This window comes from Desmodus rotundus, chromosome 9 (genome assembly GCF_022682495.2).
Source record: "Desmodus rotundus isolate HL8 chromosome 9, HLdesRot8A.1, whole genome shotgun sequence".
Classification (NCBI taxonomy): Eukaryota; Metazoa; Chordata; class Mammalia; order Chiroptera; family Phyllostomidae; genus Desmodus; species Desmodus rotundus.
Window position 1 is genome coordinate 31,315,688 of NC_071395.1, and position 20,285 is coordinate 31,335,972.

The 20,285-nt window shown below is 34.6% G+C and overlaps 1 protein-coding gene across 1 annotated transcript in view; it reads left to right on the top strand.

The window, feature by feature from the left end:
- GALNTL6 (polypeptide N-acetylgalactosaminyltransferase like 6) overlaps window positions 1-20,285 on the top strand; it is an 850,890-nt gene that overhangs the window by 386,486 nt on the left and 444,119 nt on the right. The gene's annotated exons all lie outside the window — the stretch shown is intronic.

Sequence of the window (20,285 nt, forward strand, 5' to 3'; positions counted from 1 at the left end):
TAATTAATATAAGTCCAAAGAGGACATCACCACCTTCCCTTGGTCGATAGTTACATTAATAAGTCCACATTTTCCATGACGCAAAGTTTAGTACAATAGTTGTAAATACTGAGATGCGTTGTAGCTTTAAAAAATTACCAGTAGCTTTGTTTTCATGGATATTGTGTGCAAAGCCTGAAAAAATTATTTTACTTAATAAGGATGAATAGCAAAGAAGTTTATAGCTTATTTTTTATATTTATATGTTTATTTTTATCAGAATTATTTAGATATTAATTCATGTTATGCTTTCATTGTTAGGATGTGACAGTTAGTAAAATCCCATGTTATCCTCGGCAACATGTGATGGTTTTCTCTTGACCCTGTTACTGTTTGAGCTAACGGCCTCAGGGTCATTCAGCAATTTTATATTTCTTTCCTAAAGGAAAATATATTCTGAAATATCAGGCCTTTGAAAATAGTGATGATCAAGTATATTTTGTTTCCTGTAGAGAGATAAGCAAGATGCCTTGATATAGTTAATAAACAATAAAAGGAAGAATTCCCCCCCAATTTCCCAAGGAAGTTATTGATAGAAGTGAAGTGTTATAAATTTAAAGAGGAGTAAATAGCACAGTGTCCTATGAAATGGGCAAATTTTTTAAAGAGACATAATCATTGATATAGATCTCCTGGAAATAAGCCTATATCATTAATTATTAATACGCACACTGCAACTACTTTCCTTATGTGAAAATGAATCTATAAACACTGGGAATTAACTGCTTTGTTTTCTGACTTCACACAAATGTTAACAAGCTGCAGAGGCTAGATCAACCTTTACAGAAGCAGAGAGGAGTGAAGCTGTCCCGGGCTTCGCCCACCATTCACCATTCTAACGCGGCTGTAGGAAACACTCAGGCATGCCCGCCTTTCCCAATCTCAGAAAAGGCACCTGCCCTAATAGGCAAAAATTGTGTATCTTGAATATGTATAGTTCTTTTTGTTCTAACAAAAAAACACTGTGTCATCAGCTTCCTCTTCCACCTTGACCCCAATCCTCCTTCACTGAGGCTGAATAACTAAGGGTCTTTTCCCTAAGTGCTTGCTTCCCATGGCTAGGAAATCTGTGGCCTTTTAGTCTAAAGCCTGTGTAACTACAATTACTATTTTGTTTTATTTAGTCTCAAGCCTCTACATCCTGCTGGTTTTGATTTACTGGTTTTGAGTTTATACTGCTCCTCTTGACTAACAACCCCAGAGAATAGCTACAGCCTCCAGTAATTTATATACAACTACCAACCAGGTGAGGGATTTCTGAAAATAAGAGATAGTTCCCATCCAGAGCCCAAACCCAATGATAATGTATTCCTTTCTTAAAACTAATTCTCAATAAACCACTCCCCTGAAGAATTATGTTTACAACAACTTTGACTATAGTCACAGTTCTGTTTCAATGAAATTGGAGTCCCAACTTCTAGGGAATGTGAGATACAATGGGAATATGTAGGGTGAGGCATAAGTAGGTTTACAGTTATTCACATGGAAAATAATATATTAATTAGTAAATAGCAATACAGGAATAAACATGTGTTTTGCATACTCACCACTGTAAACCTACTTTTGCCCCACCCTGTGTTGTCGTGGCTTAAATGCAAAAGTAGAAAGTAGTCATAGAATTGCATGAATGCTACTCTGTTTTTATATAATCATCAGCATGTTTCAATTACAAGAACATTTTCCCCTTGAGCATTTTATAATGCAATAGTGAAATAGGTAATCCACTGAATTTTGTCTGCTTGCATTTGGAATTAGATCTGTGTGATCATTAAAAATTATTGTATTCAAGAGTTGTGATAGTTGATATGAACTCTTTAGAAGTCTTCATATTTATATATTTCTTAGTCCACTTGGGCTGCTATAACAAAAATACCATAAACTGGTTAGCTAATACACAACAGAAATTTATTTCTCATAGTTCTGGAGGCTGAGAAGTCCAAGGTCAGAGTGCCTGTACAGTTGAATGGGGGCCCGCCTCCAGATTACAGCTTTGTTGTGTCCTCACAGGCAGAAGAGACAGGCTAGCTCTCTGAGGCCTTTTTTAATCAGGGCAGGGACCTCACTTATGAGGGCACCGCCCTTTGACCTATTCACCCCTCAAAGGCCCCCATTCTCAATACCTACCATTACCTGTTCAGTTTCCAATATATTAATTTTGAGAGAACACATTCAGACCATGGCACACGTGAGCTCATTTTTGTATATTAATGTTAATTCCTTCACGTTAGAGTTTACATTAGATGTAATAGAAATCAATTGATCTCCTTGACGTCCATGAAAGGGTTAAGACAAGTAGAGGTAAAACTAGAATTTGAGAGCTAATGTAGAGGACAGTACTTTCCTCTGTAACTGTAATGATAAGGGGCACCATCTCTGAAGCATCGAGAGCCACGTGCCAATCTTACAAGTCTGAGGAACTTCTGAGTTATCTTATGCACATAACAATTCAAATGGGTTGTCCCCCGTGAGCTCTACATTTCTTTGGAATAAAAATGAATGGGCTGTTCAAAAAATAAGTATCTCTTATTCTGTCTTTTCTTTTCAAATATTATAGTGGTCAGTATAGCATAGGCTGTCTTATTTTACTTTTGTATTGTTCTGTTCTTCTGTGGAGAGTTCATTGTCCTTAACTCTTTTTATTATCTCCCCTAATTGCATGTCGAGTATTAGCCAATTATTTTTTTTCCTGGTCTAACACAGTATATGCTTTGTGAAACTTTTTTACCACATTCACATAACATGATGATAAAATAATCCCACGTGAAAAACTATATGTACCTTTTAGCATTTACTTTTTATGGAGAGAAATCTAGCAAAGTAATGAAATAGTTTTAACTTACGATAATAGAACAGGAACAAAGGGAGTTAATACTTATTAAAAATAATTAGTCAGTGTCTACTTAAGAAATCATCCTGACTGACTAGTGTTAAAATGAGTTGTCAAATTTACAAGATGTCAGGGATACTGATACTTTATTAATAAAATGAATAAATATTTAAATGGCATTTATGGAAGAAATGGCAGATGATGAATTGAGAGTTATCCTTTTTCATATCCTGTTCAGAGCATCCTCATCCAATTTGGGGAAAACATGATTAGATTCGATCCATTAGAGGCTGGCACTGTCCTTTCCAAAAAAGATTAGCCTTTAGCAATCTGTTTATTGCTGGAGTGATGTGTTGAGATGAAAAGTAAGGCAAAGTAGTAAAGCAAAGACTCTGTACTATTTACTGTAATAAAGTAAACCATAAAAAAGTATATTGGAGTTTTCTATAATAATGGTGACTGGAAATAATCTGACATCCCAAAACTTAGGAATCAGTTAAACAAATCATGGTACAGCAAGTCACCAAGTATATTCAATCCCTAAGAAGAATTTTGAAAAGTATATCGAATGGTATAGAAGTATAATTATGTTAATTTGTATTTATGAGCTTGGTTTTATAAATATGTGCACTGAGGTTCTTATACCATTGCCAGCTTTTCTGTTTTTATTTATGGAGAAGCTGAATTGACCTATTTAGAAACGTTAAGTACCGAAAAGGTTGTTACATTTCACCTATTCAAAATTGGCAATACTAAAATTAGTATAAGAAAATCCAAGTTTTAAATGTTTTCATCATGATAGTTCTCTTGCTTTTTTTGAAAACAAATATCAATTATTATTAAAAACATGTATTTTGTTACAACTATCTTTAAATGACCTGAACATATGGTTAATCCACCCACTGAGTAGGAGAGCATATGAAGCAGATATTGTTTTGGCTGTGGATTCAATATGGAGTAATTATTTATGTCATCACTAATTAATCAATTTTAGCAATAAAATATCAATGCATGTATATGTTTATATTTATTGTAAACAAAAATATGTGTTACTTTTATATTTTATGTACTATGTATTATATATAAAAAAACTACAAGTATATATTATAAAGTATGAATAGTGTTTAACTCCAGTCAAAGGATTACTTGGAATTTTATTTTTGGCAAGTCTCTATTTTTTTTAATTTCTATAATTAATTTGTATATTTTTATTGAAAAAATAACTAAAAATAACTGTATGCAGTGTAAACACGGAACTCTGATTTGCATGATACATGATTTTAGTACAAGCTGAGCTTCGTTATTATAACTTCGTTTCCAGAAATTTCATATCTCTTCCTTAATTTCACAAATTTTCCAGAAACCACTGAGTAGTATATGTTCATATTAGCAACTCAGAGACCTAAGAAATCACTTTCAGATCTCTAACTATATTCTAAAAATCTAAGTTAAATAAATGTACTTTTCTTAAGGTATTATTAAGTAAATATTATTCTTGTCTATTTCTACTGCAGAAGGAAGGAACATTAGGTGTGTGTCTCTTATCTAGCCCTATGAAATGCTGTCCTACTTCACTAACTTTGCAGAAGAGTAAAACCTTTGGGCTACATCAGTGGTTTTTTCCTCACTCACCAGTTAGACATTCCAGGCTACACCTGAAAAATCAAAGCATGATAGACACGTAAATGAAGATTTAATTTACTGCACTTGCTTTTTAAACACAAAATTCTTGTCCTAAATCTGTTTACAATGACAGTTTTATTCATTTTGATCAACAAAATTTTCTTTTATCTGCAAAGAGTTATTAAAAATTTGCTTTTCTCAATTATGCCTATGCCATTTGTCATCAGATTTACGAGAATAAGCCATTTGGAAGGTTCAGTCGTTTACTTTTTCTGAAAATTATGAAGGCCTAAACAGTACCAAAAAGGTTTTTAAAAGCCCTAGATTTGTGCCCTTTTAAAATTTTAGAAGAAGAAAATATAAATCATGCTAATTAGAACTCCCAGTCCTCAGTTATCACCTACCTGCTTTCTTTGTGTCCTTCGAGTCTAACAAATGTATACACAGGACTTGGGGCCTTGGTAAGGACTGGAAGAATTAGTAAGTACTAGGTAAAGTTCAAAGTTCAGCCAAAGTTTCTCTGGCACTTACCTAGTATTTATCACATTAATATAATATTAGTAGCCTTTCATAAGAAGGAATTTGAGTCGATTTTAATTTTACAAAATAGATTTCCTAACAAATTCTATAAATATGGACTAAAATCTAGGAAACAATCAAAACACATTGATAAATGATGAATCTCCAGCATTATACATTATAGTACAATGGTAAGTAGGGGACAAAATTTGTTATCCCTGAGACACATGTGGTCTTGGGGGTGAACAGAACCCAACAATAGGACATCTCCTAAAAATACATAACGTCAGACTAGAAACACTACAGGAGGCTCTGGGAACAGAGGTGAGCATGTAAAGGACTTAGTGGGGCACCTAGAACTTACAACCTCTCCTTGAAAGTTGTGTCACATTTAGAAATTGTGGCCTGTGTGGCCATCCCTAAATGGAGGAGAAGCATGAACCAAGGTACAGAGATGAGAAGAGAGCCAGGCACAGAGAAAGGGCCAGTGCAGGTTAGTGTTGGGGAAGGAGGTTGCAGAAGAAAGACTACATTCAAAACTGACAGTACTCCCTTCTGAAGGAATGGCCCTGCGAAGTGAAGCCTTTAGTGAGCACGTCGACCAGACATACCCACACTGCTATCAGCACCCTTGACTGCATTTCTGTTTAGTAAGAGTGACAGACAGACATTTCACAGGAGCGCTATTCCTTTTATGAAGTGAAATGAAAGTGCAAAACACTTCACTATGAATGAGGAAGATGGAGAGAAAGCAAAACTAATCTTTTCTTTGTGTTAGAGACGAGCAGAAAGGAGGTCCTACTCAGGGCAATTTTCTTGTCTTTTTGAAAAGTTCATATTTTAATTTATATATTCCCTATTAACTCTTCTTCTTTCATTTCCTCTATGTGAAACATGCACACTTAGAAACACATGCTTGTGCTCACACATAAATGTGGGAAATGTATGAAATTCACATGCAGCTTTATCTTTCTAGACATGATTCTGCTTCTGTATAGTTCTGCTGCTTGAAACTCATAATTAGTGAATTATAATGTCTGCCGATTTTATTTTTTAAAACTAATTTGAATTCCAAACTAGGAAAAAATAAAGCTGATTTCAACATTCCTCATGGCATTCAGAATCTAATCTTCAAGGAGTCAGCTTTGTGAGAGGCTCCTGTGTAAGCGATAAACTGCACTTCATTTTAATCCCCAAAGCAGATTTCACAGTATGTAAAATTTCCCATCCATTGCAAATGTTTTTAAATTAGAAAAATAGTTTACTTCTTTTTTATGCTTTCTGTTGGTTTTCAAAATACCTTTGAAGTCAATTTATCTTTCCCTGTCTTTCTATAAACTTATTATATGCATATGAAAGTATACACATACTATTTTAGCACACCTTGACACAAAGTGTGCTTTTTTTTCTTTATCTTTTATTATTTAAAACTGCTTTTTTTCCTCTTTGGTTTCCCTCAGATGATATCATGTTTCGTATAATAATTTGCAATATACATGTCTCAGTTTCACAATATACTGTAGCCAGCTTTTTCTTTTTTTTTTTTTATTGTTGTTCAAGTACAATTGTCTCCATTTTAATCCCACGACTCCCCCCACGCCACACATCACCACCTCCCACCCTAAAGTGCTTTTATAAGTTGTTTCTTTACATTTATGTCTGAAGTAAATTATACTGTAGATATGGCATACAAACTTTAGAAAGAGACATATGGAACAGGACATGATGATATATAGCTGAATTTTTATTCAGTTGTGAAGATAAAATCTAGTTAGTAATTTTTTAAAGCTAGTTAGTATTAGTAGTACACCTTCCTTGGGGTTTGTGGGGCACAGAGAGAGAGAGACTGATTCTTAAAAACACACACAGAATCCCCAGTCCCCCCACAAAAAAAGAATTTTCAAACATCAAAATCTCTTCACCATACTCCTTATCTAGTTCAATGAGAATAATTTTGATGACATTTCTATTTTACATGAATTTTTTTTCATAAAATGTGCCGTTTCATTGCAGTCTGTGGGCATACAGGAAGGATGAAACTTTATATTCTCTCCTCTCTTTGGGCAACTCCGGGCTTTGTTCTGTGTTGCTTGCCTGGCTTAGTGCAGCGTACTTAGCATTGTGCTGCCGTCCCTGTGACTACTACAGTGATCTTCCCGTACGTTCTTGAAATTGAATCTATGTTCAACTGGTAGGCTCAGCATTCTCTACAGAATGATTTATAAACCTGTCATGTTAAAAGATAACTTGCGAAGTCTCTCAATGAAGTCAATAGCACTGTACCTTTCAGGAACATAATTTCTACTAATGAAATACACTTACAGCATTATTTAAAATCCAAAGCAGTTAACTGCCATTGTTGGACAGTAAAAAGTAGAATTTTAAAGAGAAATATTCCATTTTTCTAAATGTTATCGAGCTTCTTTGATAAAACACTACTATTGCATTGGAGAGTAATGTGCCACCAGAGATAAGAAAGATTTCAACAAGACAGCCCTTTTTTAATTTTTATAAAAAGATTTCTGGATTAACCTCATGGAAAAAAAAATCACTTCTCCATAACCCTGTAAGAATACAAATGAACACAAAAGCTTCCATAAAACAAAAGAAACACATCCACTAATGCTGAACTGCTTAGGCATTCGATTTGATATAATGTTCAAATGAACAGCTTTCTAGACTTTAGCTTTATAATTTTTATTTTGAAGAGTAATACATTGTCTCATTCCTTTTCACAAATCATTAAAAGATATCCACTAATGAATAATTATTGTTAATATTCTTCTTAAATGTAGAAGTTAGGGGGGAAAGAGACAAATTTAAAGTACATGTACATGATAGCTTCTACATAGAAAAATACCCTCGGATCAGCAGATCTTACACTTCATAGTACAACCTGATTCTCCAACATTTTAACTTGGACACTTTTTTTCTTGGAACTCCCTAATGTCAACATGTTTAAATAATTTTTTAAAAAGGAACCAGAAAATGCAATACTCTTCAAATTAAAAATTATAAAGTCAAAGTCTAGTAAGTTGTTTGCAGACGTGGCATTCCCTGCTCATTTCTCCGTGTCTGCGCAGGGAGCGCATCTCAGGCCCAGCACAGCCCAGGGTGGCCTTGTGATCTGAACTGACTTTCAAACTTCCTCATCACTTCAAAGGAAAGGGTATCAAAAAACAATAGAATGTGGTCCTCCTGTCCCAGCTCAGCATGAGCCCTGATTCTGAAACATTGGCCGTAGGCCATATAAACAAGCCATTAATCTCATTCATGGCTGCTCCCTTGGGAATGAAGAACAGTGCAGGTGGTGGATGGGATAGAACACAAATATGTGTGATCCATATGCACCATGAGTAGAACTCATTGAGCACATTTAACGAGCTCTAAATATTTCATGAACTACCTCAGTGAACAAAATTTAAAAATAAAACAATGTGTTCATGCTTCAGCAAGTCGGCAAGGATATAGGTCTTTTCCTAACTTTAACCAAAAATTGTCTTGAAACAACTAGATATCAAGAAGCTGCGATACAACTGAATATTGTGGATGCACAATGTTCCCTATTCCTTCATAGGTTATATATGTGTGTAAACTGGACACCCACAACATGCACATATGCATACGCCACTTGTCTAAAAAGCTACATGTATTTATAGAAAGAAGAATCTACATTAGGTTCTAAAGCAATGGACCATTGAATAGTAGTATTCTACCATAGAAGACTCCTTTAGCCCTGACTGGTATAGCTCAGTGGATTGAGCATGGGCCTGCGAACCAAAGGGCTGCTGGTTCAATTCCCAGTCGGGGCACATGCCTGGGTTGAGAGCCAGGTCCCCAAGTAGGGGGTGCTCAAGAGGCAACCACACATTGATGTTTCTCTCCATCTCTTTCTCCCTCCCTTCCCTTCTCTCTAAAAACAAATAAATAAAATCTGGAAAAAAAAGATTCTTTCAGTCTATGATAAAAAAGTAGTCAATGAATCTTCTTCTGTTTACTGATTTATTCAATAATTATTCTTGGTACTCTTTCCCAAATAAAAAATTTTATTGAGGCAACATTGGTTAATAAAATTATATAAAATTCAGGTGTACAATATTATAATTTAATGTCTGTATACTCTGTTGTGTGCCCACCACCAAAAGTCTAGTTTCTTTCCAGTCCATATATGTGAACTACTTTATCAGTTTCTCCCTGCCCTGACCTCTTCCCCTGAGGTAACCACCATTTTGATGTCTGTATCTCTGAATTTGTTTTTTTCTTTTGTTTTGTTAGTTTGTTACTTTTTTGTATATTCTACGTGAGTGAAATTACATGGTTTTTGTCCTTTTCCATCTGACTTATTTCTCTTAGTATAGTACGTCAGATGCAGCCACGTCGAGTAGTCTGCCTTTGTGTGTCTGTGCGTGTATCCCATCTGCTTTATTCATCCATCCATCTACGAACACCTGGGTTGTTTTTACATCTAGGCTATCGTAAATAATATTGCAATGAACATAGGAGTACACATATCTTTATGAATTAGCATTTTAATATTCTTTGTATAAACATCCAGAAGAACTGCTGGGTCATATGATAGTTGTATTCCTAATTTTTTAACTGAATCTCCATACTGTTTTCCATTGTGGTTGCTCCAATTTACCAGTAGGGTACAATTCCCTTTTCTCCACATCCTTTCCAAGACTTGATATATCTTGTATTTTTAATAAAAACCATTTGAATAGGTGCGAGGTGAATTTTTATTGTGGTTTTGATTTGCATTTCACAAATAATTAGTGATGTTGAACATTTTTTCATTTGCCATATTATCTTTGTTTTCTGATTGTTTTATATCTCCATTTTTTTTCCCTTGTGTTTCTGTATGCTATTTCAGTTTGGTGGTTTTCTATGATGTTTTTATGTTTCCTCTTTTTTTTATATTTTGTGACTCATCTCTGAATTATTGTATTGTGGTTACCATGAGGTTTGCATAAAATTTTCTATTGATAAAATAGTTCTTTTTCTTCTGAAAGTTCTTTATCGTCATATGTTCATTTGCCTATAAATGTTCTGTCCTTTTCTGCCTTTCCTTTTATGATTTTGTTGTCAAAACTTATTTTGGGCATTTTTAGCAAATTGCAGTAATTAGAGTTGTTTTAATTCTTTTTAAAGCTGGGTACTTTAATTAAATGTTTAACACTATTCTGAAATAGAGTTGCAATTTCCTGCATCTGTCTGTATGTTGGTCAACTAATTCAAACTTTTGTGTAGTTTTGTCTTTTTAGTTCATGTAGAAACAGTCTTTTCAACATTTCCTGAAATGCACATCTTGTAGTGAATTCCCTCAGCTTTTGTTTGTCTGTGAAAGCCCTTATTCCTCCTTCACATCTAAAGGATAAGTTTGCTGGATGGATTATTCTTGGCTGGTGATTTCCATCTTTTAATATTTTAAATATAACATTCCACTGTCTCCTGACCTGCAAGGTTTCTGCTAAAAGAAAATATGTTCATAATCTGATGAGCTTTCCTTTGTGGTTTTCTGTCTTTTCCCCCTGGCTATCTTGAGAATTCATTCTTTGTCATTAACTTTCGACTATTTTAATACAATGTGTCTTGGAGAGGTCTTGTTGTGTTGACATAATTATGTGTTATGTTAGCTTCTTGTACTTGAATGTATAGTTCCTTCTCTAGACTTAGGAGATTCTTAACAATTATTTTCTTGCATAGGCTCTCTGCTGTCTTTCTGAGAAACCCATTATTTTTATGTTGCCCGTTCTAATAGAGTCTGATAGTTCTTGCAGAGTTCTTTCCTTTATTTAAATCTTATTTCTCTCTCCCATCTAAATAATTTCTAGATATCTGTCTTTGAGCTTGGTAATTCTCTCTTCTTTTTGGCCCTATTCCATTGCTTTGCAATGGATTCTTTGTTTTATTTATGCATTCTTCAGCTCCAGAATGTCTTTCTGGCTCTTTTTTATAGTTTTAATCTCTTTGGCAAAGTACATCTTTTGTTAACTCATTTTATTCCTTAGCTTGTTGAACTGTCTTTCTGAGTTTTCTTGTATTTCATTGAGTTTCTTCATGACTGCTATTTTGAATTTTCTATCTTTTAGATTTCAATCTTCCATGACTTCGAGTTTGGTTTCTGAAAAATAATCATTTTTCTTTCCGTGTTACCATATTTCCTTGGTTGTTCATGGTGCTCGATGGTTTGTTCTCTGCTGGTGCATTTGAAGAAGTGAACCTTTTTCCTATTTGGATGCTTGTTGATTTTAACAATTCAGCATGTTGATCATTAGACATCTTCTTTTGTTTTCCAGTAGATGGTGGTATAGTTCAAGTTTTTGTTTTCTCTTGTCTGAGCTACTTGCTCTTCTGGAGTCGTGGTGGGGAGTCACCACCTGGGTGCCTGCAGTGGTGAGTCTCTCTGCTGTGTCTCTTTCCTCTGGGTTTCCGGGCACCACCCCTGTGGTGGAAGGATGTGGCAGTTTGTGGGGAGCCAGGTTCACAGTCCTACCACGCCATTATCTGGGTCCGTATGGCCACTGGCACCCTGTGCTGTAGCCAGGAGACCATGGCCTTGGCTCTGCTACTGCTACCAGGCTTCTGCAATTAGCAGGGGGTGCTGGATTCTTGGGCTCAAATGCTGCTTCTTCCCCTACATTGGTCTTTAGTGTGGGGATCCCACTCCAACTCTCCTACTGCTTGCTTGTGAACTGGGGCCAGGGGGTCAGCCACAGCCTACAGGAACCATGTCTATGGGTACCGTCCCAGTGCTTCCTTCTGTCCTGCCTCCTCTACATGTCCCAGTACATCTGCTCTCAGATGTACTAATGTGTGGATTTCAGGTGGGCCAGTGTGTTGAGTAGAGGAATACTTTTCGGGTTACAGATATGCAAATAGTTGTAGATTTAAGGGGAGATACAAAGGGTCTTCTCATTGATGCTGACATCACCAATGCTCATCTTAAATGTTAACTGTTTGGAATATAAAAATGAAGTGACATAATCTTTTAATTAAAGAAGTGTACAATGTTGATGGAGAAGCACAATCCTAACCAAAATTCATTGACTGATTGACAGTTATTTTATTAGTTCATTATTTGGGGGGTAATTAGTTTTTTTGTGTGTATACAATAAATATTTCTGAATTTAACACTGAGAAACATATCTTAAATATCCTATAATAAGGTTGCCAGATAAAATACAGGTTCCGAATTTAACTGTCTTTTATTTTTATTTGCTAAATCTGTCAACACTTCTCTAGATCTCCTGCCAACCACCTGTCCCAATGATTACTAGCGGGTAAAGTACTCCAGAGTCAAAACCCAATGAGAAGAAAGACCTAACATGAGCCATTTTTGCACCTGACAGGTACTGAATATCTAGTGCTGAGAAACATATAACTGAATAGATTCCTCATTATGCCGCTTTACCCTAATTTGAATCTTAGTCAGTTCTCATGTGTCCTGGCTAGGAAATATTTTGGTTCAAAAAGATATGTTTCATTACATCCTGTTCTGATTTTAGCTTCTGATTCTATCATAAGAACTTTAAATGGCCAAGACTTGAGTTTGATATAAAATATTTTACACAAATATCTTGGGTTGCCTCTTTAATTATAAAAATCATGACCATTATGTAGCTGATCCTGCATATACAAAATATTCAGTGCTTTAATTAAACTTACTTTACTTAAGTGTTAAAGGAAGCAACAGGCCTACAATTGCCTGGGCACTAATAGTACATAATATAGCCAGTTGCAAACAGCAGTCTAATTTGTTGATTTCAAGTGAGGTGTAATTATATTGCTTCATTTGCTGAGCAAATCATATGAGAGTTTCCCTAAATCAGCCTGATTGTGTAATGAAGAGCTAATTACAAACAGCAGTGTTCTTGCAGCAAATTTATTGTAAGGGCTAATGCCAGGTTGGCTCCGTTGTGACAATGGCTCATTAGGATATTAACAAAAGCAACTGTGGAAAAGTGCCCAAAGCAGGGCTACTGGTCACTCAGTTTCAGAAGGCTGCAGTGATTACATCCTTCCACACATAATTACTAAGAAAATGGCATTTGATTTAGGTTTGGGCAAATTTTAAAAACGAACTAAAGGACTTTTTTAGAGCAAAATAAAATGGTTTTAGAAAGCCTTCTTGTCAAGCTTAATGTGTGCTTCATTATACCAGGTGTGCCCTGGAAACCTCAAACGTCATTTAACAAGAAGCTCTTTTAGACTCTAGGCCATTCTTGACAATTGAATTCCAACATTTCACCATCCAAATAGATCCCCGCCTTTAGAAATAAGTAAACATGCATGCATATACACATATACATGCATATACATATATAGGATGGGGCAAAAGTAGGTTTATAGTTGTGAGTACCCAAAACTCAGAGTTTATTCTTGTATTATTTATAAATTATTGTGTTATTTCCCATGCAAATAGCTGTGAACCTACTTTTGCCAACCCTGTGTATATACTCATATATCACACATATATACCCATATACACACATATACATACATATATGTACATGTATATGTATGTATATTTCCTTCCCATGCACTGAAGTGACCCAAGTACCTGAAGCTGTTGCAAGTTGAATAGCAGCAGTCAGTAATATCTAGACAGGATTTCCTCTTCTGATTGGTCTGAAGATGGTCCTTGTGCCATGTCCACAATCCCAGAACACCATTACATCAGCATACCCCCAGCTGTTCATTCACCTCTTCTTTTCATTGATCTCATTGATTATTGCAGTTGTCTTTTCCTGTTCTTGTTCTAAAATGCAGCTTTAAGATGTAGATTTTCTAAAATCACTAACAGTTCAGTACATCACTTCAGGAATTTTGACTGTAACATTCATGGAAACCCCCACTCCCCAAGATGACGATAGCATGATCTCTGCAAGCAATGCCGTCTTTGTCCTTTTTTAAAAAATATATATTTATTGATTATGCTATTACAGTTGTCCCATCCCCCCCCTCACTCCACTCCATCCTGCCCACCCCCTCCCTCCCACATTCCCCCCTATAGTTCATGTTCATGGGTCATACTTATAAGTTCTTTGGCTTCTACATTTCCTACATTATTCTTACCCTCCCCCTGTCTATTTTCCACCTATCATTTATGCTACTTATTCTCTGTACCTTTTCTAAAGCACTGGCACATATATTCCCTAAATTGGTGTTATAGGCTTTACAGTTGCTATAAATAAAATTCCTCAGCAAATCTAAATCCATTCTTACTTACCTCCAAAAACTTTTATTCTATTTCCTAATAAAGGAAATAATAAACAAATGCAGTTCATATATAGGCTATTTGGTATGAGTACCTTAATAAGAATACATATATATTTTTTAATTTTTATTGTTATTCAATTACAGTTGTATGCCTTTTCTCCCCATCCCTCCACCCCACCCCAGCTGAACCCACCCCCCTCCCCCACCTCCACCCTCCCCCTTGATTTTGTCCATGTGTCCCTTATAGTAGTTCCTGTATCCCCTCTTCCCACTGCCCCCACCCCACTCCCCCCTGGCTATTGTTAGATTGTTCTTAACTTCAATGTCTCTGGTTAAACGAGTGGATCCAAAAACTATGGTATATTTACACAATGGAATTCTACACAGCAGAGAGAAAGGAGCTTACACCCTTTGCAACAGCATGGATGGAACTGGAGAGTATTATGCTAAGTGAAATAAGCCAGGCGGTGAGGGACAAATACCATATGATCTCACCTTTAACTGGAACATAATCAATAGAAGAAAGAATACATATTTTTAAAGAACTAAAGATGAAGTCAGAAATAGATTTTAGTAGACAAATTATAAAAATGTATGTGCCTACTAACTACAAATTTTAGGCAAAACACATATGAATGATATTTGTATGTACAAATTTAAATTATATTCATTTTCTCATTCAACTGGGAATGAAAGACTTTAGTTCATTAGCAAAACAAAAAATACTGTCTTCAAGAGAAAAAAATAGGTCCTTCATATATATTCTTTGCTTAATCCCTTCTCCATTGAAATGGAAAATGGTGTGGGGATTGACTGTGGAAGTGGGGAGTGGGATGGGCCGAGGGGAGTGAAGGCAGAAAATTGGGACAACTGTAACAGCATAAACAATAAAACATAAAAAATCAAGGAAAAAAAAGAGAAAAAAAATAAGAGGTAAATAAGTTCACATTACCAGAATCACATTACCTATTTCTTAAATCCTAACTATAAAACATTTTTATTTTTTTTTAAGTTACAGCTCAGAACCTTAGGAAGTTTTATAGATGATAAAACTGAGAAACAAGGAAGAAAAGGTAGATGCCCAAGTTCTTATAACTAAGTAAATGGCAGAGCAGACTAGAAGTATTTATTCTCTGTTGGTCCATTACTCGTAGTTTACTAAGCTCAGTTTGTCATATATTTTGGCCCCTGCCTAATTCAGCATCTTAAATTACTACCAGAGTAAACATCAACACTTCTCAAATTTTATACCTGAAAGAATATTTTCTTATTTTCATGGCCTTAAATTTGAAAAGCCTGATCATATTTTCAAGAATTAAAGGCTTTTTTGTGTGTATATGTAGATAAACATGCCGTTATGTTGTCTCCTGTCCTTTCCCAATAAACAGCTTCCAGAGTCATCCGATATTTATCATTATCATTTCTGAAATCCATTTTAAGTAGGTCAGATTTATTTATAATTTCATTGTACATTTTCATCATTGCATGTTCATTACAGCCAAACTTATGGGGTTTTCAAGATCTTTATGGGTCATCTGAAATGCATATAAATTGATTCTACACTTCTAGGTTCTATTCTACTCATAATCACACTTTATAATTGCCCTATAGTCATGGTTCTGGTCAGCCTTTTGATTTCTATGACTATGATTACTCATCATATTATCCGGTATGAACTTTATAAGATCAATATTCCAATTTAAGTTATTACAAGGAAAACCAAGCAAGCGAACACAGACCAAAGATGAATGTCCACAAGGAAAATGTTTATGCAAAATCCTGGCAATGAAGTAAGCTGAACTAAGTGATAAAAAATTCATGAGGATGCAAAATTATTCAGGCATGTGACAGATTCTGTGGCAACAATGCCACAGACTTATATTAATATCTACTATGTGCAAATGTAGCATTGCTTTCATGGGCATTGCTGTCATTTCCTGTATCAATGTTTCACTGCTTCGATTTGTTTAGAATCTATTTGAATAACTCTTTGTAAGATATTGCACTTCACATTGGGGAAAAGGATCAATCATTGTATAATGAATTCACTTTGGGATTATGTCCACACAACAAAACATAAAATGAGTGTTTGCTTTATTTGATGATTTAGGCACAGGGTCCATTGACTTTGTGGGCTGAATGATTATACTTAACTTTATTAAGAGTCTAAAGTAACCATATCCATGATTCAAACATGTATTGCATTTGTTCTATGTAGAATTAGCCTCAATAAAGAGAAAATGGAATTTAATATTACCTAAATTCTATGCAATAGCTTTACTGCCCTATAATTTACTGGCAGCATTCTTACTAGCATAAGAATGTGTTTTTGTTCAAGGTTACTATGTAGAATAAAGAATCAAGTCTTCATTCTATGAAAAATAATTTGAAAATATATTTGTTTGCTAAACATTTTTAAAGGCATTACTGAAACTGTGGAAAATATATAGGAAGCCAAGTTAGGAAACGCTACTTCTTATTAATGCATAAATTGTAGCCAGTTTTTTCCTATTTCCATAGCATTTGGGGATTTAGGTAAAATGCCACCTGGAGAATGTTTTTTTGGCACCCCTTATTTTTATTGAACCGTGAACTTAAAAGTCTATCATAAAATATTATTATGTGTGAATAGTGGAAATGTATTCCATTAGAACAGAAACTGCGTATTCAGAATCCATTTCAGTGCTGTCGTTTTTCTTCTCTGTGAATTGTTATCTAATATAGGAGTGATGGTACCCTTAGTCTGTCATTGTTATCCCTGTACCTGCACTTGTGTCTGTGTAGATACAGATACAGCGTATAGCATAAGATGGATATGTTGAGGATGAAAAAGTCCTATCCTCAGGATTTGAATGAGTCCCAATGAAAAATTAACATATATGCAAAATAAATTTTAAAAATTGTGTATATGTGTATATAAGTGCAAATATTTTATAACATATTTATATGGATGTGATTTATGAATATAAAATGCACATAAGTATACACATTACATGAAAATAAAGGTATTCTACACATACATACCCACTCTTCCTTCCCTCTGCTTTTCTTCTCATTTTCACAGATTACAGCATTGTTTAACCTGGAACCATAAAATATCTGATGCAAATGCTAATGTTTTGTTAAATTACATTGACGGTATCAGTAGGTGAAGGAAAGTTATTCTGTGTGGCCTCGGTGGAAACCGCTGGTGGGCCGATGTGACAGGAACGATTCTTCAAGCGGCCTGCTGTTAGCGTTGGCTCTTTATCCAAAGCCCCTGTTGTGCAGCTCGATTAGGATATGATTTCACATAAGGTCCACACTGAAAACTTTTCCAATCCAGAAACTTACCAGTAAGAATCTTCAGGGACTAAACATTACATTTATAAAAACAAACATGAAAAATCACTTACTATGCAAAAAAAACTATGTATAGAAGAATGGAAGAATAAGGTCCACAAATAACTAAACAACAAAAAAGTATTGTGTATTTTCAGTTCTAAAATATTAATAGAAGGATTCTTTCAATTCTGGTGTCTCTACTTGAAAAGAAGATAATGCTTAAAAATACCAATGGTCATAAATAACCTTATGTGATTATCAGCTAAAATTCTTAGTAATTCTCTTTAAAAAAATAGTGTCTTTCAGTTGAAGACTAAGCCAACATTAGGAGTAGGTAACAGGTAATTGAGATCCCAACTGAGAGATAATGCTACTTTTAACCACGATAGTTAATAGTTGCATAAATTCCAGTAACAAATTTTATAGGATCCTCATTATCAATACATGCCTCAAAGAAATTAAAATAAATAAAAATAATTATTGGGCTTGGTCATCAAATGTCAAATTTCTTTTTACAGACATGCTTGCATGCTACTTATATCAGACATATTTGGATTTTAGAAATTATTAAGCTTTGTCCTATACTGTCTAACACATGTATATTACATGTGTTAGTATTTGATGTTATGCTAATGAACTTACAATTGCAAGGTATGTATTCTGAATTTGAATAGCTATAAATTTTGATATTCTTTTTGAATATCAAAATTGATGAATTCTCAGATTTTATACTACTAATGAGAATATTTTACTAAAGAAAAGTTATTTTAAAATACAAAGTAGCCCTGGCTGGTGTGGCTCAGTGGATTGAGCACAGGCTGCGAACCAAAGGGTCTCTGGTTTGATTCCCAGTCAGGGCACATGCCTGGGTTGCAGGCTAGGTCCCCAGTGGGGGCCACATGAAGGCAACCACACGTTGATGTTTCTCTCCCTCTCTGTCTCCCTCCCTTCCCCTCTCTCTAAAAATAAATAAATAAAATTTTTAAAAAAATACAATAAAGTACAAAGTAGAAAAGTTTTATTTGATGGCATGTTCCATAGGCCCATATATATTTTCTGATGTTGGTATTTAAAAGCTAAGACAATGATTAATACATTTTTTTAGATATAAGTAAATTGATTCATATGTTGAAATGTGTTCACAGTCAGCAGCCTGACTTGCAGCCATCATCAGCCTCTGTTTATTAGCTCAGGATAGCCAAGTCTAACTTTGAACTGAAAAGGACAGTCACATTTGTTGAGCATCTACTATGTGCTAAGCACAGTGCCAGATCCTTTCTCACAGATTATCTTGATCAGCCCACATGCTTAAAACTGGTGGAATCCAAGACTTAAAAAGACTCCATGCCTCGTTCAAGACAATGAAGGTTATAAATCTGAGGAGATAAATGTTTTCAAATGTTTCTTTCGCATAGCATGCTAATTATTCTAGAATATTCACAAGAATCAAAATTTATGCATAAAAAAATAAAGTACAATGACTTTCAAAATTAAAATAAAATCTATCTTCATGAATTTTATATCTTTATTAGCAACATTGCTGTACTTTTTAGCTTATATAGCTTATAAAACAAGCTATAGCTTATTAAATAGCTTATAACATAAAGCTTATTTTATTATCTAATTATACCTATGAAATCTCTTGTTATTTTTCTAATTTTAGTAAGTTATATATAACATCTTAACCATTTTCAAATGTACAGTTCAGTAGTGTTATGTATATGCACATTTTTGCACAATTAATCTCCAGAACTCTACTATGTAATTTAAAAAAATTCAATACCTGAATAGAAATAAGTTCGGGAAATAAAATAGACAAAATGAACTCTTGGTTATTATTCAAAAAAACCTTCTTAAAGTATTTTAGATCTCCAGATGAGGCAAGTGACACAATAGCTCTGTGTGCTGGAAGGAGATTTCATGTGTAGCATCGACATTACGTGGGAAATGTGGCTTGCTAATTAGCTAACTGCCTTCGGGAATGGATGAGCCATGTCTTCTTATTGTCTGAAAAGTTAGTCAAATTGTCTGAAAAGTAATTTCCTAATGGAAAGTTATTGGAAATTTAAATGTACTTGTTTGGTCCCCTAAAGTGACCTCAAAAAACAACAAAAACAAGAAAAAAAATCAGACAAATGCATCTTGTTTTTAAGTTTACTTTTGTTTGTATGGAAACTCAAACATCATCGGTTAATTATATGGGTTTTTTATGGGCTCTTTTATTTCTCACTTTATTTTCTGGGTTGCTTTATGATGTTGTGACACATTGATTTTTCCCTCCTACCTCTTATACCAACCAAGTCCATGGGAAATAAAATATCTTTATTGTAGTATAACTGCACAGCAGCCATCTCATTTATTTCGGAATGGAATAAACTGAAGAGTGGCTTTTTATTTCGGACACAGAGAGCCCCATTTGCAGAGACCCTGGAGTTTGAAAGGTCAACGATTGTGTAAATTTACAAAATAATCCTGATTAAATAAACTACATCATCCTAGAACTTCCTAAAATTAAAAGAAAAGTCTATTATATTTTTTATTTTTAATATTCATCTTTAACATGTGAATATGAATATGTTTAGTCAGCAAACATAAATGCATATCTGCTGATGAAGCAGTTACTGTGGGACCACAGGAATTTTAATGCAGTGGGGAACTGGGGAAGATCTATGTGGTCATTACGGGGTTTGATCTTATTATGGAAAATGATACATGACTCTTTACCAAAGAA